This window comes from Malus domestica, chromosome 16 (genome assembly GCF_042453785.1).
Source record: "Malus domestica chromosome 16, GDT2T_hap1".
NCBI lineage: Eukaryota > Viridiplantae > Streptophyta > Magnoliopsida > Rosales > Rosaceae > Malus > Malus domestica.
Window position 1 is genome coordinate 34,438,814 of NC_091676.1, and position 23,885 is coordinate 34,462,698.

Here is a 23,885-nt window from a genome sequence, read left to right on the forward strand (position 1 = left end):
CTCAGTACTAGGCAGAACCCCATAAGAAGGAGGCACCGAAGGTTGATCATTTGGAGATTCATTACGCGGTATAGCCCAAGAAGACGAAGGCAATAAATGCCTTTGGAACAAACCCACAAACCTCTGATGATCAAGTAAAATCTGACCATCAGATTCCAGCAGCTGGTCGAGCTTCCTCTTCATGTTTGTAGCATAGTCATGTGCGACCTGTGCAACTATTTATTCTCATGCTTGAGCCCTCTGATCTCCTGTTTGAGACTTATCACTTCAGCCGCCAATGATTCAACTTGGCAGGTTTGAGCAAATAGGCGTTGGGCCATATTAGACATAGAACCTGCACATTGAACACTGAGAGCCAGAGAATCCTTCACAGCCAACTCATCAGACCGTTTGGAAAGTAGTCTATTATCTTTGGGAGTAAGAAGGTTCCTGGCCACCACCGCAGCGGTCATATCATTCTTCATCACAGAGTCCTTAACAGTAAGAGGACCAGTAGGGGATAAGAAGGATGGGCACCATATATTGTCTTGAGAAGGCATGGTTGCCTCTTCACCAAAGTTCAAGTCAAAACGACGGTCGGATGAGATGCAATAAATGAGATGCAATAAAGAAGAAATGAGATGCAATAAATCTCTGAAGTAAGGGGAAAATTCCTACAAGCAATAACTCTTTGAATGTACTTCTTGCACACAATTGGTGCCCTTATAAAAGAAAGGGCAACATGACCGTTGGTTCAAAAATCGAAGAGGCACCACTTTCCCCACGCAACATCAGCTCCTCGGGTACCACAGTTAACTTTGCCAAAGATCTCTGTAAAAGTTTAGACACATAAATTTTGAAGGTCCAGCTACCCTATTATTACCCACAAGGGTAAATGAACAACACCACTACTTGATAACTAGAAAGTCTCAATGTGTGTCAACTTCCGTGCTCTGTGGCAAGTTAGACTGGCAAAAATGCCCAACCTTTACTCACATTTGAGAAAACACTCCCAACAAGATTACTTGCTAAAAAATCGAAGAGGCACTGCTCTGCGAATCTCGAGAGCCAGACTCCCAACAGGATTACATGCTCAAAAATCGAAGAGGCACCGCCCTCCGAATCTCGAGAGCTAGACTCCCAATAGGATTACTTTCTCAAAAATCGAAGAGACACTGCTCTCCGAATCTTAAGAGTCAGACTCCCAACATGATTGCTTTCTCAAAAATTGAAGAGGCACCGTTCTCTGAATCTCGAGAACTAGATCTCTGACAGGATTGCTTGTTTGAAAACCGAAGAGGCACCGCTCTCTGAACTTTGAGAGCCAGATTTCCTTGAATAAAACTTGTCTGCAATCTTCACATGCAACATTCGCTTCCCAGATACCACAGACCACTTTTTCAAAGTGCTCTGACAAAGTTAAAACACTTGAAGCTTGTAGCTCCCACTGCATTACTATGACCAAGAAGGGTAAAGGAATAACACTATTACTTGTTTTTAGGGAGACTCCTATATATGTCGACCTCCATTCTCCATAGCCACGCAGACCTGCAAATAAAAAAAATGCTCAACTTTTCTTCACATCTGAGAGGGCACTCTCAGCAGAGTCTCTCGAAATACTCAACTTCTTTTCCCCTCGATAGTACCTCTGCAAACAAGCCACACCAGAGCAAGAGTATCTCATATCATCAGGGTTAAAAGCAAAAGTATCTCATATCATGCTTTTTCTCTGTCTTTTCCTTTGGCTTTGTTCTTACCTGTAAGATAAGGAGGAAGAGAGCAATCAGTCAGCACTTGGAATCAAGCTTCTAGTCAGGAACTGACTGCCTGGAATCCCTTGCCTGATTACTTACCTAGCATTTCTCTCGAGTACTCATCTTCAACATTTTATGCTTCTAGAGAAGATACCACATCTGCCTGAGGAACAAATATGGCAAGTGAGAAGGATACAAGGAAGCATGTGGAGACAAGCGTAACAGAACACGTGCCGATACATCCACTACTTTATCAACAGCAAAAGTATCCCATATCATCAGGGTCGAACGTACTCTAGATTTGATGGATTTGTTTCGACCCTCAAATTCTTGAGTCGACCTTATACTCTGGAGGAAACCAGAAAACCCTCCAGCCTAGTGCAAGAATAAGCTTGTGGAAAGTTACTTCTTCAAAAGCAAAAGTATCTCATATCATCTCCTCTCCATTTGTTTGTCCTTATCCTTGTTGCTGTTTACGACACAAGAAAAATGAGAATAATCAACCGGAAGCCGAAGTTGAACCTCCAATCCAGGTTGCTTGCTTGGAAGTTTGATTTCTTACCTTATCTGTTACCTCCTTCGGCAAATCTCCTAGCTCGGCGACCTGGGGGACTCCTACTATAGGGTTTGTATCGCACTTGACCAAGCCCGAAACTACAAGTAAGCTTCAAGTGAAATTGATACATTACCTTGTGCATCTTTATCTGTTAAAGAAACCACCCCTGGATGAAGGAAAAGTACTTCCAGAGAAGATGTCACATCTACATATGAAACAGATAGGGCAAGTGAAAATGATACCACACTTCGGTACTTAGAAGTTTCGTGATTACTCAATGGCTTGGATCTTGCAAGTCCCCAACCGAGGAGCTTCCCTCACTCAAGAACTTAGGGGAGCACTGTGTTGATGCACAAAACTGGAGGTCTTGGAACAACGTAAATCCGACTGTGAATCTGCAAGAAATGTAAATAATACAAGATTTATCGTGGTTCACCCCAAGGTTTGGGCTACGTCCACACTAATTATGTATTTATCTGAGGGAGGGAGAGCTCTGAATGTGAGAGCTTTGAGAGGGGGTGAGAGGCCTTAGGGATTGGCATCCCCCAATTGTGAGGGTGAGGGGTCATTTTATAAAATAAAGACTCCTCACTTATTACATATTTGCTCATTCCTTTATTAGATAATTACATTTAAATCCCTCGAGTATTTATACGAGGTCTAAATACGAGGCCCTAAATATGGTATAAACAGTAGTTTCCCAAGTCTTCTGTCAAGTGAGTATTTTGGCTGGAGACTTGAAATTTAGTCCATGCATGGGCCGAAGTAACTAGATGTTGTCTTGAACTGATGCTCGATATGAGGCGGTGCTCAATCTGAAATGATGCTCAACTAGAAGTAGCACATGTTGCGAGGCTGCTTGGCTTGTGGCTTATGTTGCCTTGGTTGGCTCGGCTTGTGGTGTTTGAAGGTAAGGGAGTCCCTTTTATAGAATAAGGGCTCGCTCCTCAATACATAAATGATGGGTTAGGAGTGATGCTCGCGGCGAGGCAGTTGCTCAACTGGCAGCGATGCTCTTTAACGAAGGTGAGGGAGTCCCTTTTATAAAATAAGGGCTTGCTCCTCAGTACATGAATAATGGGTTAGGAGTGATGCTCGTGGCAAGGCGGTTGCTCAGCTGGCGGCGGTGCTTTTTAACGAATGTGAGGGAGTCCCTTTTATAAAATAAAGGCTCACTCCTCAATACATAAGTGATGGGCTAAGTCCCCCAAGTATTTTTCATGAGTGCTTTCTAATGAAAATGAGGGAATCCCTTTTATAGAATAAGGGCTCGCTCCTCAGTACATAGATAATGGGCTAAGTCCCCCAAGTATTTTCATGAGGCCCAGTTGAGGCCCAATATATGGTACATAATGTAGTCCCCCAAGTCTTCCGTCAATAGAGTCTGTTGGCTGGAGACTTCAAATTGAATCCATGTATGGGCCGAAATGGCGGTTTTTCGGAGGTGGTATTTGTATACCCTGTATTGAAGCTTTGCAAGCGAAGTTTTTAAGCTAGAGCTCTGTAAATGAAGCTTTCGAAGCTGGAGCTTTTGTAAATGAAGCTTTGCAAGTGAAGTTTTGAAGCTAGAGCTCTGTAAATGAAGCTTTCAAAGCTGGAGCTTTTGTAAATGAAGCTTTTAAAGCTAGGGCTCTGTAAATGAAGCTTTTGAAGCTGATTGACATGAGTAATGATGCGTGAAATAAGTTAACACACAAAATTAAACCCTCTTTTTATCAAATGTAGTAAAGTATGTAAGTAGGGTATCGTTCTAGGCCGGGGATTAGGAGGGATTGCTAATCTATTCTAAATTAATTTAAAAATATTAAATAAGACTCAAGGACATAAAATTAGGCTAAAAACTCTAATAACTCGAAACATACTTAAAATGACTCAAAATAATGAAAACAATTAAATTAAACACTAGGAACTGAAATGGACGGAAATTAAATTAAAAGACTAACAATAAAGAAAACTAACTAAATAATATAATTTAATAATGGATGGGTGTTTGGTTTTGATGAAAAGTAAATTAAACTTAATTAAATTACAGAATTGACAAAAACATGAAATTAAGGTAAAATGATAAATGACGGACTAGCTAGAGGGTTCTTCTCCACACATGACACATATGCAACTTAAATTGATTTTCAGTTGTTCTTTCAATAAATTGTGAATCTCAATACTCCAGATTAACCGTGAACAGCACTTTTTTAATCTTCAAGTTTTCCTTAAGTTATTGAATTGGACGGAAAAACGCATACAACAATTCAAAACATTCTTCAAAAGTCCCCTACGTGAAAAGCACAATAGAGATACAATCAAAGATCATTAAACTTTGTGAAAACTATAAGCATTGACGAGGCATTCGTAACTATGAAAAGCATGATACTCTTGCCAAGAATTTACTTAACGTGATTGTGACTAGCAACCTTTACTACTTGTGAAAATAAGTTCATAACGATTAGGTGAAATTCACTTATATTCTAGCATCAAATTCATGCATGTAAATTAAGCGTGCACTCTCAACCAACATACACAAATCAGTTTTTATACGAACGGATAAGTAAATTGAAATCACAACTTATGAAATCACAACCGAAGGTAATCAATTCATATTACAAATATATTCATGGCTTTGAATTAACCTCTAGCCAAAATAAATTTAGCTACACATTATTCTAAAATTAAACCAAAAATTAATCATAAGTTGGAAAGATTTAACCGAGAGAATAAGATCTGCTGCGTTTCTGTGCTTCTGCCCTCACTCCCTGCGTCACTTCTCTCCTGCCATGCCGCACTGTCCCTTTTATTTCTGCGCAGCCTCACGCTGCCCAAACTGTCGGTTTCTCCTTCACAGCAGCAAGTGCTGCTTATTTCTTTTCTTGGTCTCTGCGAGCTGCCCCAAAGGGCAGCCCCTTTCTCACCGAGGCCCCCCAACGCAAGGCAGCTGTCTTCTTTTCTTATTTTCCTTTTCGCTGGCAGCTTTGCTGCCTCTCTCTCCTCCCGCGTCAATCTCCTTTGCCAGCTGCCCAAAGGCAGCATCTCTCTACTTCTTTTTATTATTCTTTTTGTTTCTGACCTGTCTCTCACCAGCTGCCAAAGCAGCTCTCCCTCTTGGATCCCTTTCACTTATTCTATTCTTTTCTTTCCTTTCTTCCAATCCCACCCGTCAGTCCACTTCTCTCCCCATTCGTTCCTTTCTTTTCTTCTACAAAACAAAACCATCATGATGATGTTTCAAACATCATCATGATTTATCATTATTATATATATATTTTTTTAATTTAATTTAAAAGCTGATCTACACAGACAGTTTTGACGAATTTATTACATAAAATTTCATTTGTTCTATTTTTATTTTCTTTGCATAACAAATCCTATAAACACAAAAATAACGTAAATAGCTCAAAAATATAAGGAACTAACTAAGAAAAGACGAGTGAATTCGAAGTAAAAATATATATAAATATGATCCGATCAAGTAATGCTCATGAATGTTTATGTTGATTGACATGAGTAATGCTCATGAATGTTTGACATGAGTGATGCTCATGAATGTTTATGTTGATTGACATGAGTGATGCTCATGGATGTTTGACATGAGTGATGCTCATAAATGTTGACATGCGTGATACTCATGAATGTTGACATAAGTGATGCTCATGAATGTTTATGTATGATTGGATGAGTAATGCTTATGTATGATTTGAAGTACTGGGCGTACTTTTCATCATCTGGTTGGTGGCATGAAGGAGAGTACGGGTTGTACATTTCATCACCTGGTTGGTGGCATGAATGGCTAGTTGCCAAATGATATTAGAGTACGGGTTGTACATTTCATCATCTGGTTGGTGGTAATAGCGGCAGGTTGCCGAATAGTTGTGGAGTATTGGGTGTACTTTTTATCACCTGGTTGGTGGTAATAGCGGCAGGTTGCCAAATAATTGTGGAGTACTGGGCGTACTTTTGATCGCCCGGTTAGAGCTATTTTGGGCTTATTGGCCTTCACCTTCCACGCAACATTCCAGCCCATTTATTTTGGGCTTTGCAGGTTTTTTTTTTTTTTTACCCTCTGATGGGGTTTATACAGATGTCTCCGAAAGATGTGAAAAATAAATTACATCATACATCTACCAAGAAAAGTAAATCACATCATTTTGATAGGGTGTTTATTCCTTGCTTTTGCTTTCTCTTTTCCCTTTTGGCAGGTGGCAGACAACGCTTCAGTATTGGGTTTCTTGGGTCATCCTCGAGAATATTTCTTTCAACCTTGCCGACAAGATCTGTACCGACATAAGCATCTTTGGTATATATACCTCATCATTTTTTTCTTTTTTTGCTGTTTGAACACAAGCTGGTGTACTCTTGCTGTAAAATCCCATCATAACGCTTTTTTTTTTCTTTCCATTTCACCTTTATTCCACTTTTTCTTTCTCTCCAAAAAAGAATGATTTTACATGGCCCTGTAAAGAAGATGCAGGGACTCGGCTTCAGCCTCTCCCACTCAATCGGGAAATCGAGAGGGTTGCGGTGGTGGTGATTGAGGAGGCGCACGCTGGAGTAGCTACCATGGCCATAGCTGAAGGTTTGGAGCTCTCGTGGCTTGAATTCGCGGACAAGCTGGTCCATGGTGAACCTGGTCGGTCAGCGGACAAGGCCGGTGATCTCCACTGTCCAGTCTTGCAAAGCAGTAGCCATGAAGCAAAAGCAAAAACAGCCATGACCTTTTTGTTCCAACTCACAGCCTTCCCTACCAACGACGGCTGTGCCGCCGTCTGCTTCCTGCAAACATGGTCTTCCGGGAACCGGTGCTCAAACCTTGATCTGGCAGGTCTTGCAGGTGCTGGTGGAAGATTGCTCGGGAGTTGCAGTTTGGGACAAGGGCGGGTCCCGTCCAGGATTGCTCGGGGTTTCTGCAGTTCTTGGAACCATCACTGCAAGCGCCGCGAACATCTAAAACAGCTTGAATACCACCCCCATAAGCACCGAGGCGAAAAAGACAGGTCATACGTACGACAACAAAGACAACTGGGGTTGCAATTTGTACTAGGAGAGCAAGGATTTGAGGAAGTTCCACGAAAAAGTCAGGAAGATGGTGTACACTAGCACGAATATACATACCCATGTTCTCCTTTTGCTCATAATTCTCAGAATCACCGAGTAGCATGATGATGGCGGTGGCGGCGTTTCTTGCTCTACTTCTGCGGTGGTGTCTGCCATTGAAAGAGATTGTTATTATTCTAAAAAACCCTGTGAGTTTCGAGGTAGGTTGATTTTAAGGATTTTTGCAGATTCATGGTGGTCAGTGGTGAGGGGAAAAATTGAAAGAGAACCGACACAACTTTTAGTATCGTTTCCCACAGACGGCGCCAAATGTTGATGCACAAAACCGGAGGTCTTGGAACAACGTAAATCCGACCGTGAATCTGCAAGAAATGTAAATAACACAAGATGTATTGTGGTTCACCCTAAGGTTTGGGCTACATCCACACTGATTATGTATTTATCTGAGGGAGAGAGAGCTTTGAATGTGAGAGCTTTGAGAGGGGGTGAAAGGCCTTAGGAATTGGCCTCCCCCAATTGTGAGTAGGGGTGGGTTCGGTTTAAATCGGTTTGGTTTTTTGCCAAAACCGAAACCAAACCGAAATTTCGGTTCGGTTCGGTTCGGTTCAATTTTTTTTCGGTTTTTTTCGGTTCGGTTTTTTTTCGGTTCGGTTTCGGTTCGGTTTCGGTTTTTTGTTTTTATTTTTTTTCAAAAAATGAAAAACATTGAAATTTTAAATTTTAACATATCCAACACAATTATAACATAAACATTCTAACTAGAATCAAAGACAATGAAATAAACATTTAAAGTTGAACTAAAATCATCAATCAAGTCTTTCAAAGTCCAAACTAACAACCTCACAACACAAAAATCACACAAAAATCGTACAAATGACTTAGAAAAGTTAAATTGTTTGCTTGTAACTGCATGTTGACAACTTGATTAGTAAAGGTAATGCGTGGGTGGATTTATTTAGTGTGTGTTGGATTCTTTTCCATCACAAATTACCCAAGTAATCTACCCGAAATAAATATTTATGGATTATGTTACATGTTATATGAGAGTAGATTTGGAAAAGAAAGCTGGCGCAGAAGTAGACAGTGCTATGGAGATGGATGTAGGTACTTCGGGAAGAGGTTTGGTTCCGGAACCTTATATGGGGGAGAAATAATAGGTTAGGGTTTAGAGTTTTTATAGGCCTTTTTTTAATATTTTGAGCTTAAAGTTTGGCAACACATTGGGTTAGCACATTTTAACTTACAAATTGGGTTTAGAAAATAATACCCAAAACAAATAATTAAATAAAAAAATTAATTTAATTAATTCGGTTCGGTTCGGTTCGGTTTTTTCAATTCGGTTCGGTTTTTTCGTTCAGTTCGGTTTTTTCGGTTTTGGTTCGGTTTGGTTTTCGGTTTTTTTTCGGTTTTCGGTTTTTTGAACCCACCCCTAATTGTGAGGGTGAGGGGTCCTTTTATAGAATAAGGACTCCTTACTTATTACATATTTACCCCTTCCTTTATTACATAATTACATTTAAGTCCCCCGAGTATTTATACGAGGTCTAAATACGAGACCCTAAATATGGTATAAATAAAATACACCAAGGCCTTCTTCACTAAGTTCTTTGAATTTTTCCTTTTGTTGAAGCTTGTATGTTGAAGCTTTGTGAGTGAAGCATGTAGGTTGAGGTAGTGCTCCCTTAATTTCCCGAGTGAGGAAAACTTCTCGGTTGGAGACTTAAAAAAATCCAAGTCACTGAGTGGTCGTGAGACTTCCGAGTATCAAGGTGCAGTAGTATATGGTAGGAGTCCCCCAAGTCTCCAGTTGAGGGAGTTGACGAAGGAGGTGTCTTGCTAGTAGCCAAGTTTCCAAAGTAACAAAATTTCACCATTTTCCGTTCTAAGTGGTAGCCCAAAACTCCTCCTTCATATATATTTGTTATGAAAGTTGTTAGGCCTAAAGAAGAGAAGGCCTAGGCAATTTTTTTTTTTTTTTTAATTTTCAAATTTCCGAATTTTCGAATTTCCGAATTTTCGAATTTTCGAATTTCCAAAATATATATATATATATATATATATATATATTAAGCTTTGTAGGTGAAGCTTTGAGGTTGAAGCTTTGTTGGGTATCATGAATTGATTTTGCTTCACACTATCTTGATCAAGATTGTGTGAAGCTTTTGTAGGTGAAGCGTTTGTGTTGAAGCTTTGTAGGTGAAACTTTTGTAGGTGAAGCTTTTGTGGTGGGTGAAGTTTTTGTTGGTGAAGCTTTTGTGGGTGAAGCTTTTGTGGTGGGGGAAGCTTTTGTGGGGGAAGCTTTTGTGGTGGGAGAAGCTTTTTTGGGTGAAGCTTTTGTGGTGGGGGAAGCTTTTGTGGGTGAAGCCTTTGTTGGTGAAGCTTTTATGGGTGAAGCTTTTGTTGTGGTGGGTGAAGCTTTTGTGGGTGAAGCTTTTGTTGGTGAAGATTTTATGGGTGAAGCTTTTGTAGGTGAAGCTATTGTGGGTGAAGCTTTTGTAGGTGAAGCTTTGGAGTTGAAGCTTTGTAGGTGAAGCTTTGGAGTTGAAGCTTTTGTTGGGTACCATGAATTGATTTTGCTTCACACTATCTTGATCAAGATAGTGTGAAGCTTTTGAGAATTTGTAGTTGTCCTCCATTAATGAAGCTTTTGTTGTGAAGCTTTGTTGGGTACTGTTTGTACCATACTTGACCAATCCCGAAACTACTGAGCACCGGTCAACGTTATACCGTCAAGGACCCAGAAGAGTTTCCCTACAACCAGAAGACCAATCACAGAGCGTCACGTGTCGACATCAGAAGCCAATCACAACACGACACGTGTCAATGTCAGAATGAAATTAGAAACTCTCTTCTATAAATAGAGATCATTCTCTCATAATATTTCCTAATGTCATTTGTATTAAATCATTCACTAGTACTCACTAAAGGAGAGTTTGAACCTATGTACTTGTGTAAACCCTTCACAATTAATGAGAACTCCTCTACTCTATGGACGTAGCCAATCTGGGTGAACCACGTACTTCTTGTGTTTGCTTCCCTGTCCCTATCCGTTTACTTACTTATCCACACTAGTGACCGGAGCAATCTAGCGAAGGTCACAAACTTAACACTTTCTGTTGTACCAAAGTCCCTATTGATTTTGTGCATCAACATTTGGCGCCGTCTGTGGGAACGACACTTATTCCCACTCTCTTCAGCTTTGTCAAACTGGTTTCCACCATTCGTACACTCTCTTTTGACCAAGCATCCCTCTCTAACATGGGGAGCGAAGGAAGCCATATCACACAGAATGACACCCCTCTTGCACCTAGTGCGAAGCAACGAAAAAAGGAAGAAAAAAGGGTTGCTCTACAAGCTAAAGTCGATGAGCTAGAAGCTCAAAACAACAAGATAGCAATGAAGAATGAGGTCCTCCAGGAGTAGTATGAGAAGCTCTTTGAGACACTCCACAAAACTATGCGTACTCAAACACGCGAGCTTGTTGCCCATGTGGACATCAACCATTATCTGGGTGCCCCCCAACACGGAAGGTCACATTCCTTCGACATGGGTATCCCTGATGAGGAGCGAGCTAATCATCAAAACATTGATCAACATGAGACTTCTCTTAACCCAGTTGCTTCGACCCGAAGCAGGAGAAGTGGAGGAAGACACCTCATTGCAGAAGGGTTGGAAGGATCGAAAGCCGTTTATCGTGACTGCCGAGACTTCCTAAAGCAACGTCGAGAGAATCCCCTCCACATATGCTCGAAGATCAATGACCCAAGGGTTTCTGAAATACTCGGTCCCCTCCCACAACCCAGGCCAGCTGCCAATCTAGAGAAGGAACGACATGTCCTAGAGGAACATGAAGGTACAGGAGACTCTAAGGTATTCCGACAAACTTGCCCTAGAAGTTAGTGGTACATGACTCCACTCAGGACCCCCTTGTCCTACAGCTCATTGAGGAAGTAAACAAGTTGAAAGACGAACGTCAGGTCGAGATACCTGACTGGAACCAACCCAGGCCTGGCCCTCTCATAAGGAGGATCCTCGACACCCCTTTCAAGCAAAGACAAAACAAAAGCTTGGTTTACAACTCTATACTGGAAGGGAAGACCCAATTGAACACCTTAACCTCTTTGAGTCCACCATGGCATATCGGATGCACACCGACGAAGAGCAATGTCTTCTCTTCCCCTCCACCCTCTCTGGCGGAGCTCTAAATTGGTATTGTCGTCTTGCACCTGAGACAGCAGACTCATTTGAGGAACTGAGGAAACTTTTTATCTCTCAACACATCTTCCCCAGACGGATCGCTTGCATTCTGTAGATGACTTGTACACTATTTGCCAGAAGCCGGACAAGTCATTATGAGAGTATGCTGGCCGTTTCAGCCATGAGTATTCTCGCTGTGCTGAGGCAATGACAAGACCGCCCTCAAGGCCTTCACGGTAGGCCTACATGATTGTTTATTCAAGTATATGATCAATGCCAACACTTGGAAGACTTACTTTAAAGTGATGGCATAGGCTTACAACCATGCCTCCACCGAGGCAAGGATATATCAAGGGAAACACCCCACAACCACCCTTTATCAGCAAGTAGGGAGTGGAAGCCAAATCCAACCAAATGAGAAGACATCGACCTTCCAAACGGCAGCGGTGCCTCCCCCTGCCTTACGTAATACTTTGCCAAGTCAACAGACATATCAATCTCAAGGTAAAAGGAAAGATTTCCATCCTCACCAGTCTCATTTTAGTAAAATGAGTAAGGGACACTACCGTGATAACCAAGGGTATCAGTAAGATAATCCCCGATCCTAGGCAGTTAACACAGTGGGTCAAGCATGTGTCAGGACAGCCCTTACCATGAGGTATGAGGCATACACACCTTTGAACGCCACATGCGTGGCCATTTACCCCAGCATAGCACACTTGATACCGAAGCCAAAGCCGAGGTACCCGGATTACAAGCCCACGAAGAACACGGGCACATTTTGCTGCTACCACGAGCATAACGGCCATGACGGCGAGAAATGTATCACCCTTCGTGATCATATTGAAGCTTTAGCACGTGAAGGAAAAATTGATCAATTCCTCCTTCACCCTTCGAGGGGTAATCGTAACCAATGCCAGGTAAATGTGATATATTCCATAAGTGGTGGCACACCCATATCTAAATCTTCCAATAGGGCCATGAAAAATAGTGAACGAGCTTTAAGGTCTGGCCACCAAGTGTTTAATGTGGAAGATATCAAGGGAGGTAAGTATCAAAAGCCTAACTAGGATCCAATATGTTTCTACCTTGAGGAAGAATGAGGTATCATCTACCCTCACAACAACCCACTGATCGTGGAAGCTCACATAGCCAACTTTGAAGTACGATGAATCCTGGTAGACATGGGGGCTTCGGTCCATATCATGTTTGCTGAAGCTTCAGGGCATTTAATGTAGCTAAACACTTGCTCGACCGCTCGATTTCCCCTCTGATAAGCTTCTCCGGTGATATCGTGCAACCTTTGGGGAGCATACACTTACCATTCACTAGTGGTACAGGCCCTTACACAGCTATCATTGCCACTAACTTCCTTGTGGTTGATTGCCCAATGGCATACAATGTCATCTTCGGACGCACATGCATCAATGATCTCAAGGCCATGGTATCGACACATATGTTATTGATGAAATTTTGATGCGTAAAATAAGTTAACACACAAATTAAACCCTCTTTTTGACAATTGTAGTATAGATGTAAGTAGGGTATCGTTCTAGGCCGGGGATTAGGAGGGATTGCTAATCTATTCTAAATTAATTTAAAAATATTAAACAAGACTCAAGGACACAAAACTAGGCTAAAAACTCTAATAACTCGAAACACACTTAAAATGACTCAAAATAATGAAAACAATTAAATTAAACACTAGGAACTGAAATGGATGGAAATTAAATTAAAAGACTAACAATAAAGAAAACTAAATAAATAATATAATTTAATAATGGATGGGTGTTTGGTTTTGATGAAAAGTAAATTAAACTTAATTAAATTACAGAATTGACAAAAACATGAAATTAAGGTGAAATGATAAATGACGGACTAGCTAGAGGGTTCTTCTCCACACATGTTATACTTGCATACAAAATGATTTCCAGTTGTTCATTTAATAAATTGTGAATCTCAATACTCCAGATTAACCGTGAACAGCACTTTTTTAATCTTCAAGTTTTCCTTAAGTTATTGAATTGGACGGAAAAACGCATACAACAATTCAAAACATTCTTCAAAAGTCCCCTACGTGAAAAGCACAATAGCGATACAATCAAAGATCATTAAACTTTGTGAAAACTATAAGCATTGACGAGGCATTCGTAACTATGAAAAGCATGATACTCTTGCCAAGAATTTACTTAACGTGATTGTGACTAGCAACCTTTACTACTTGTGAAAATAAGTTCATAACGATTAGGTGAAATTCACTTATATTCTAGCATCAAATTCATGCATGTAAATTAAGCGTGCACTCTTAACCAACATACACAAATCAGTTTTTATACGAACGGATAAGTAAATTGAAATCACAACTTATGAAATCACAACCGAATGTAATCAATTCATATTACAAATATATTCATGGCTTTGAATTAACCTCTAGCCAAAATAAATTTAATTACACATTATTTTCTAATTAAACCATAAATTAAACATGAGTTTGAGAAAATAACACCAATAAGAATGGAGTGAAGCCCTCTGCCTCTGTCCTTATTCTTTGCGCCGTTCCTGCACAGTCCCTGACCTTTTATTCCCCCACTGCTCTCTGCCCTTCTGCCCGTCACGTCCCTTGCTCACGCTGCTAGGCAGCCTTCTCCTTCCAGTACTCTTTCTCCCGCTTCCAATCCCGTGCCTGCTGGTCTTCTGCCTTTTGACATGCGCCTCTCTCCCCCTCGGTTTCTCTATTTCTCTTCCTCAAGCTGCCAAATGGAAGCACCTATTCCGTCCCTGTGGACTCTCTCCTGACCTCCCTATTTCTGCTGTCTCTTTTCACGCTGCCCAAAGGGCAGCTCCCTCTCTCTCACTCCAAGACCCCCCTTCATCACGCCAGCCTCTTCTTATTTTTATATCTTTCTTCTTCTCTATCAGTCACGCCAGCTGCCAAAGGCAGCTGTTTTTTTTATTCTTTCTGCCTTTCTCACCTACTTGGCCTCTTCATTTTGTCTGCCCGTTTCTTTTCTTATTTTATTCTTTTTCGTTTTTTACTCCCCCCAGTCACGTCCGCTCCTTGCTGCTTTCCTCCAGCTGCAAAGCAGCATCTTTTCCCCTAGTCCCCACGTCTCTCGATGTAAACCAGCTGGTCCACCTGCTAGTACCCACGGCAGCTTGCACTTGCCCGTCTTCTTATTTCCATTGGATTCTTCTTTTCTGCCTTCCTTTTAATATATAGACATAGAGAGGGACAAACCTTGTTTATAAAATGTAAATTAGTATTATCATGTGACAATAAAGGGTAAATTTGCATAATAGATCCTATAAACACAAAAATAACGTAAATAGCTCAAAAATATAAGGAACTAACCAAGAAAAGACGAGTGAATTCGAAGTAAAAATATATATAAATATGATCCGATCAAATTTCTAACCCCCTATGGCAATGGTTACATCAGAAGAGATCAACTTAGCGCACGATCATGTTACAACACTTCGGTCAAGTAACAGCACCTGCATGTGCCCAAGGAAACCCTTTCTATACATGACCAAGTCATAAAGACCAGCCCAGACGAAGCCAACTTGGATCTTCACAGTGGCAACAGTCAACCTGACGATCCTCGATATGACTCTTTCATCCAGCAAGCACAACCTGCTGAAGAGTTGGAGAAGGTCTTTATCTCAAAAGATTATCCGGATCACATGGTGAAGATTGGTACCACCTTGTCACCACCCATTCGGTTGGCATTGATCTCTGTTTTACAAGAAAACACTGAGGTCTTCGCCTGGTCATACGAGGACATGCTAGGCATCTTTCCTGATATAATCTGTCATCGCTTAAGTATTGACCCCAAGACCAAGCCAGTGAGACAGAAGCGAAGATCTTATGACGCTGAACTGTACGAGGCAATGAAGGTAGAAGTTGAAAAACTCAAAGGCATAGGCTTCGTCCGTGAAGTCAATTATTGAACGTGGGTAGCAAATGTTGTCCTTGTTAAGAAGAATCCGACCAAGGAAAGTCTCGTGCTCCAAAAGGTCTTGTGGAGAATGTGTGTCGATTACACCGACCTAAACAAAAGATGCCCGAATGATAGCTTTCCTCTTCCTCTCATAGACAGACTTATAGACTCAACGGTAGGGTGTGAACTCCTGAGCTTCATGGATACTTACTTAGGATACAACCAAATCCTCATGAATCCTCCAGACTAAGAACACACAACCTTCACTACTGACAGGGGACTATATTGCTATAAAGTCATGCCCTTCGGCCTAAAGAATGCAGGAGCGACTTATCAGAGACTATTCAATTCAATGTTCGCCAAACAGATTGGGAAGAGCATGGAAGTTTACGTTGATGATATGTTAGTCAAGAGCAAACATGCTGACCAACACATCACCAACCTATCTGAAACTTTCACCTTCGGCGTAGGCTCTGGCAAATTCTTAGGCTTCATAATAAGCCAACGAGGCATTGAGGCTAATCTCGAGAAGATCAAAGCAATCCTCGACATGAAGGAACCGGTAACTTAAAAAAACATCCAGAGTTTTACTGGCAAGGTGGTAGCCTTATCTAGGTTCATCTCTAAGGCCACAGATAGATGTGCTCCTTTCTTCAAAGCACTTAAGGGAAGTAAGAAGTACATTACATGGACTGATGAATGTACTGAAGCATTCAAGAACCTCAAAGACTACATGAGTAAAGCCCATTTGCTCTCCAAACCTGAGGTTGGTGACACTCTCATTATCTATCTGCTAGTATTGGGTTCAGCAGTAAGTTCTGTTCTCATTCAAAAGGATGGTAATGTCGAACGACATATTTACTACGCTAGCAAAGCCTTACAAGATGCGAAGACACGATACTCTAACATTGAGAAATTGGCTCTAGCATTGGTTATGTCTGCTCGAAAACTTCGCCCTTACTTCCAAGCACATTCCATCATCGTGCTTACCAATCATCCTCTTCAACAAATACTCCAAAGTCCTGACACTTCCGGGTGAATGATCAAATGAGTGATAGCATTGGGTGAGTTTGACATCTTCTACCAACCAAAGCCAGCTGAGAAGGGCCAAGCAGTGGCAGACTTCATCGCTAACTTCACATATCCTGTTGACATTGTTTCTACGCCTAAATAAGTGGTTTCGTTACCCTCGGAAGCTCAGAAAATAAAACCAACAGCCCCAGCATGGAGTCTATATGTTGATGGCTCGTCGAACAATGAGGCCCAATATGAAGCCCTCCTAGCAGGCTTACGTTTGGCTAAACACCTTGGGGTTAAACGAATTGATATCTTCAGTGACTCCCAATTAGTGGTTAACCAGGTCACCAACAACTTTGACGCTAAGGATAGCTCCATGGCAGCATATCTGGCACAAACACAATTGTTGCTCAAGCACTTCCACTACCATTTCACCCAAATTCCTCAAGCGGCAAGCAGTCATGCAGATGCTTTGGCTCGCCTCGCCTCAGTGGTGGAAGACAAGATTGGGAGAAAAATTCAGGTTAAATTGTTGGCAGCACCAAGCACCATGGCTGCGGAAATGCGCAACTTACAACAATGGGATTGTTGGATTACCCCGATTTATAGATTCCTTGCTCATGGCACCCTTCCAAATAACAAAGTCCAAGTTAAGCAAATTCGATACAAGGCTACCTGTTACTTGATCATTAATGACCAACTCTACAAGCGGGGTTTTAACTTACCATACCTAAGATGCCTTACGCCTGCAGAGGCGGAAACAGTCATTCGGGAAATACATGAAGGAGTCTGCGGAGATCATGCTGGATCTCGATCCCTAGCACACAAGGCTTTTCGCCAAGGATATTACTGGCCAACACTCCACCAATATGCCATCAAAATATCCCACTCATGTGATAAGTGTCAACGCTACGCAACTATTCCTCATTCCCCTTCCGAGCCGCTCACTCCTATGATCAGCCTTTGGCCCTTCGCCCAAGAAGGTTGATTTGATTTACCCAATACCTGCAGGGAAGGGCAAGCTTCGCTATGCAATCATTGCAGTTGACTACTTCACAAAGAGGGCCGAAGTAGAACCATTGGCAACCATTACTGAGGCAAAAATAGAAGACTTCGTATGGAAGAACATCCTTTGCAGATTCGGCATTCCCAATGCGATAGTCACTGACAACGGGCGACAGTTCGACAAGAATAAGTTCAGGATGTTCTGCTCTAAGTTCAACATCAACTTATGTTTTGCCTCCCCAGCTCATCCCCATTATAATGGACAAGTTGAAGCCATCAACAAAATAATCAAGCGAACTTTGAAATCCAGCTTGGACAAGGCTAAAGGTTGTTGGCCAGAATTTGTACTCTAAGTTCTTTGGTCATACCGCACTTCGTATCGGACATCAACAGGAGAAACCCCATTCTCACTTGCCTTTGGTACAGAGGCAGTTGTCCCAGTTGAGCTTGAGCAAGCAATGTTCCGAGTCCAGATCTACGTGCAAAGTGAAAATGACAAACAACTTACCCTCAACTTAGATCTAGTCGAGGAACACAGAAACCAGGCTCACTTAAGGAATGTCGCCTACAAGCAGCGCATCTCCAACTACTATGACTCAAGGGTCAAACCTTGTTATTTCAAAGTGGGGGACTGGGTATTGAAGAAAAGATTACTCTGCGATAGAGTCCCGAGTGAAGGAACACTTAGTCCAAACTGGGATGGACCGTTTGAAGTTGTTGGCATCCGTCGGCCTGGCTCCTACAAGTTAGAAGCTCCGACGGCAAGACCCTTGGCTATCCATGGAACGCTGATCACTTGAAGTACTATTACAAGTAAACTCACATTGTACAAGTGTTAAGCTTCAGCCGTTTGGCATCCTATGTAACGAAGACTATTTGGCATGAATTCAATAAAGAGGTGATTTAGACAACTCAATCCTAATCCTCTTACATTCCTAGTAATGAAACACCCGGGTTCAAAGCTTTAACATGAATGCTTCCAACATGAAACAAAGTCTAAGTATATGTCAACAAGACTATACAAATAAACGAACAGCTTCACAGTATATTCGTTCAATCATACATTCCAACACATTCATACATAAGCCAACTGTGCTTTGAAAAGGTTTAACATATTTTGTGTCATTCGACACTTGCTACAATGTGCCTAGACACCTTGCCCTTATTCTCACCAACTAAGTGATGAAATGTACCATTCGTACTCTTCTTCATGCCACCAACCAGGTGATGAAATGCACAACCTGTACTGTAATATCATTTGGCAACTTGCCATTCATGCCACCAACTAGGTGAAGAAGGAACTAATCTTCATGCCACCAACCAAGTGATGAAATGTACAACTCGTACTCTCTTTCATGCCACCAACTCGGTGATAAAATGTACAACCCATACTCTAATATCATTTGGCAACTTGCCATTCATGCCACCAACTAGGTGAAGAAGGAACTCATCTTCATGCCACCAACCAGGTGATGAAATGTACAACCCGTACTTTCCTTCATGCCACCAACCAGGTAATGAAATGTACAACCCGTACTCTAATATCATTTGGCAACTTGCCATTCATACCACCAACCAGGTGATGAAATGTACAACCCGTACTCTCCTTCATGCCACCAACCAGGTGATGAAATGTACAACCCGTACTCTAATATCATTTGGCAACTTGCCATTCATGCCACCAACCAGGTGAAGAAGGAACTCATCTTCATGCCACCAACCAGGTGATGAAATGTAGAACCTGAACTCTCTTTCATGCCACCAACCAAGTGATGAAATGTACAACCCATATTCTAATATCATTTGGTAACTTGCCATTCATGCCACCAACCAGGGGAAGAAGGAACTCACCTTCGTACCACCAACCAAGTGATGAAAGCAACTCACCATTCATTCCACCTACCAGAAGACGAGCGGTACAACTTGTACATGTGAACCCCTAGCATTCACAAATAATCAAAAACCCTCAATCTTGACAACTGAACTAGGGGAGCACTTCTGCCCAACAAGAGTTATAGTCACCAACAATTTATGGTGCTAAATAGAGCTTCATCAATGGAGGGCAACCACAATTCTCAAAAGTTTCACACACTCTTGATCAAGACAGTGTGAAGCAAAACCAATTTATGGTGCCAATAAGAGCTTCATCACAGGAGTTCAACCACAATTCTCAAAACCTTTACACACTTTTTATCAAGATAGTGTGAAGCAAAACCAATTTATAGTGCCAAAAAGAGCTTCATCAATGGAGGGCAACGACAATTCTCAAAAGCTTCACACACTCTTTATCAAGACAGCGTGAAGCAAAACCAATTTATGGTGCCAACAAGAGCTTCATCAAAGGAGTTCAACCATAATTGTCAAAAGCTTCACACACTCTTGATCAAGACAATGTGAAGCAAAACCAATTTATGGTGCCAACAACAAGAGCTTCATCAATGGAGGGCAACCACAATTCTCAAAAGCTTCACACACTCTTGATCAAGACAGTGTGAAGCAAAATCAATTTATGGTGCCAACAAAAGCTTCATCAAAGGAGTTCAACCAAAATTCTCAAAAGCTTCACACACTTTTGATCAAGACAGTGTGAAGCAAAACCAATTTATGGTGCCAACAAGAACTTCATCAATGGAGGCCAACCACAATTATGAAAAGCTTCACACACTCTTGATCAAAGTGAAGCAAAACCAATTTATGGTGCCAACAAAAGCTTCACCAAAGGAGTTTAACCACAATTCTCAAAAGCTTCACACACTCTTGATCAAGACAGTGTGAAGCAAAACCAATTTATGGTGCAAACAAAAGCTTCATCAATGGAGGGCAACTACAATTCTCATACCTTCGAAGCAAATTCAATTTATATGGTTCATCGAAACCTTCGACTACTACAAGGTGCAGCTTGCATCACACTCTTTTGCTCAACAATGTGGAAGCAAAATTTGTATATATTGTCTCTCCCACATTTTCAAATTTCTAGTTTCCCCCCCCCCCAAAAAAAAAAAAAAAAAAAAGGAAAATCCAACAAAAGCTTCATCAATTGAGGACAACTACAAATTTCATGGTACCCAACAAAAGCTTCAACTTCAAAGCTTCACCTACAAAGCTTCAACTTCAAAGCTTCACCTACAAAGCTTCAACTCCAAAGCTTCACCTACAAAAGTGGTGCGAAAATTACTTGACACACAAATTAAACCCTCTTTTTGACAATTGTAGTATGGATGTAAGTAGGGTATCGTTCTAGGCCGGGGATTAGGAGGGATTGCTAATCTATTCTCAATTAATTTAAATATATTAAATAAGACTCAAGGACACAAAACTAGGCTAAAAACTCTAATAACTCGAAACACACTTAAAATGACTCAAAATAATGAAAACAATTAATTTAAACACTAGGAACTGAAATGGACGGAAATTAAATTAAAAGACTAACAATAAAGAAAACTAACTAAATAATATAATTTAATAATGGATGGGTGTTTGGTTTTGATGAAAACTAAATTAAACTTAATTAAATTACAGAATTGACAAAAACATAAAATTAAGGTAAAATGATAAATGACGGACTAGCTAGAGGGTTCTTCTCCACACATGTTATACTTGCATACAAAATGATTTTCAGTTGTTCTTTCAATAAATTGTAAATCTCAACGCCCCAAATTAACCGTGAATTGCACTAATTAACCCTTAGTTTTTCCACAAGTTATTGGGTTGGATGATTGCATACGACAACCCAAAACATTCCCTACAAGTTCCCTACATGAATTGCATAATAGAGAGCAAGAATCATTAAGTTCTATGAAAAACATAAGCATTGACGAGACACTCGTTACTATGATTTGCATGAAACTTATGCCAAGAATTTACTTAACGTGATTGTGACTAGCAACCTTCACTACTTGTGAATATAAGTTCATAACGATTAGGTGAAATTCACTTATATTCTAGCATCAAATTCATGCATGTAAATTAAGTATGCATCCTTAATCGACATACAAAAATAAGTTATAAATCAAGCAGTTAAGCAAATTAAATCACAACTCAGAAATCACAACTGAAGGTAATCAATTCATATTACAAATATATTCATGGTTTTGAATTAACCTCTAGCCAACATAAATTTAATTACACATTATTAAAAACAGAAATAAAATAGAAGTTTGGAAAGATTTGGAGAGAATTAACCAAAAGATAAGTGCTTCTGTTTTGCTCTTCCAGTCGCTACGCAAGGGCTGACTGCTCCTCTGCCTTGCTGCCATGGGCAGCAGAGTTTTGTTTTTCTTTTCTCGCACCTTCTCTGACTTCTTCTCGGTACTGCCCAGCTGCAAAGGCAGCTTGTACCTTCTCTGCCGAGGCCCTTCTCCCTCTTCACGAGCTGCACAAGAGGCAGCTTCTTCTATATTTTTCCCCGAGGCCTCCAGGTACTGCCCAAGAGGCAGCACACACACACTGCACAAAATGCCCCCCCTCCAAGCAGCTTTGCTGCTTCACTTTATTCCCTACGCTTCCACGCAAAACTCACTTACCATGCTGCACTTGCAGCTTATATTATTTTTTTCTTTCTTCCACTATCACCACGCTGCAAAGCAGCCTTCCACCTTTGTATATGCTCTCCTTTCCGCCCCATCAGCTTATTCTTTTTGTTTTCTATTTGCTTCACCAACCACACTGCCAAAATTTGTAATACAATTCCTCCAGAGACCAAAATTACCAAGGCAACAAGTTTTCCAGTGTGCAAGCAAGCACTAACCTGAAATCATGTGGTGCTTAAAATAAATATATGGAAAGCATAACTCAGCAAATTGACAATAGCAAATAAAAGAAAGCAGTCATGAAAATAACGTAAATAGATCTTATTTGTGCTATTTTTGTTTTCTTTACATAACAGATCTTATAAACACAAAAATAACGTAAATAGCTCAAAAATATAAGGAACTAACTAAGAAAAGACGAGTGAATTTGAAGTAAAAAAATATATAAATATGATCCTATCAAATACCCCCATACTTAGCTTTTGCTAGTCCTCGAGCAAAACAAAGAAAACATGAAAAAGTACTAACATGAAAAACATTAGTTTCCCCCTATGCGACCCTCATAGAATTTTATTTGAGAAAACAAATCATCAAGAACCATAGCTAGCACCAAACAAACTAATCCAAGTTCATCTTCCTTATTCAAATATTAGCAGTAATCTTTGAATCATCTTTGAAGTGTAGTGTGTGAGATAGCCATGCTAATGCAATTTCAAGTTTTTATTTTTAAAATCATCATATGCAAACTAGTAACCTTCTCACGGGATATACACTCAATCACATATGTGTTTAGTTTTAATGTGTTTCGCTCAAAGAATCAAATGTGAAATTTCTACCATAAGCTTGCATAAAGATCACTTCTCCACAGTCATAATTGCAAAACTTAAATCAAGAGGACTTTTATTGGATGTAATGAGGCTTAGGGATAGGGTTATTGAAACGAAAGAATAGGAAAACACAAGTTATAAGCTACATTGCAAGCAATTCTTTTCTTTAGATTTATAAGAACTCAAGCTCTCCAGCAATTCTTCTAGCACCTCCAACCATACCCTAAAACTGAAACTTTAAAAACTTTTTATTTTCTTTGTATACAATCTTTCTTTTTCTTTTCTTCTTCTTTTTTATTTTTTTATTTTTTTATTTTAAATACAAACATGAAATACTCCCACACTTATTCTTTTGCCAAACACCTTCAAAGTACTTCACAAACGTATCTCATAAGACAATCTCGCATTGCTCGCTTGGAAAGGGTAAGGAAAAATGTTTCAGGTATAAGGGTAGACATATCTGGTGATAAGAAATAAAAGGCTCAACGTACACGGCTCAATGTACACGGCTCAAATTGGCAATCTAATGATATTATTTTTATTTGGGAAACATGGTTATTTGGGCCATAGTGGTAAACCTAATGCCTCTATTATTTCCAAGTTCATGCAATCAATGACAAACATTTCGAAAGATCGTTACGCAAGTTCTAGAGATGTATCTCACATAAGTTCATCACACATGAAAGAATAGGAGTGTATGAAAAATGCACACACTTTCAATAGGCTCAAAAACTCACATAGGATGTATATGGTCACTAAATTCACATATGAAGCTTTAAGTCATACTTTAGTTTCACATTAACAAGGCTATGTGCATTTGGTTTTTCAAAGATGATCAAACATGTACAAAACTAACAAGAGAATTAGGAATTTCACAAAACACATGTTAACTAAGTTCTTGATAATCATGATTCAAATTTGATCTAATTATATCATTGGGTCGGGAAACTAACAAAAATCTAATTCAAAACAATAAGGGAAACAAGACAATATTTTTGGATTTTTTTAAATTTTCCGATTTTTAAATATTTTTT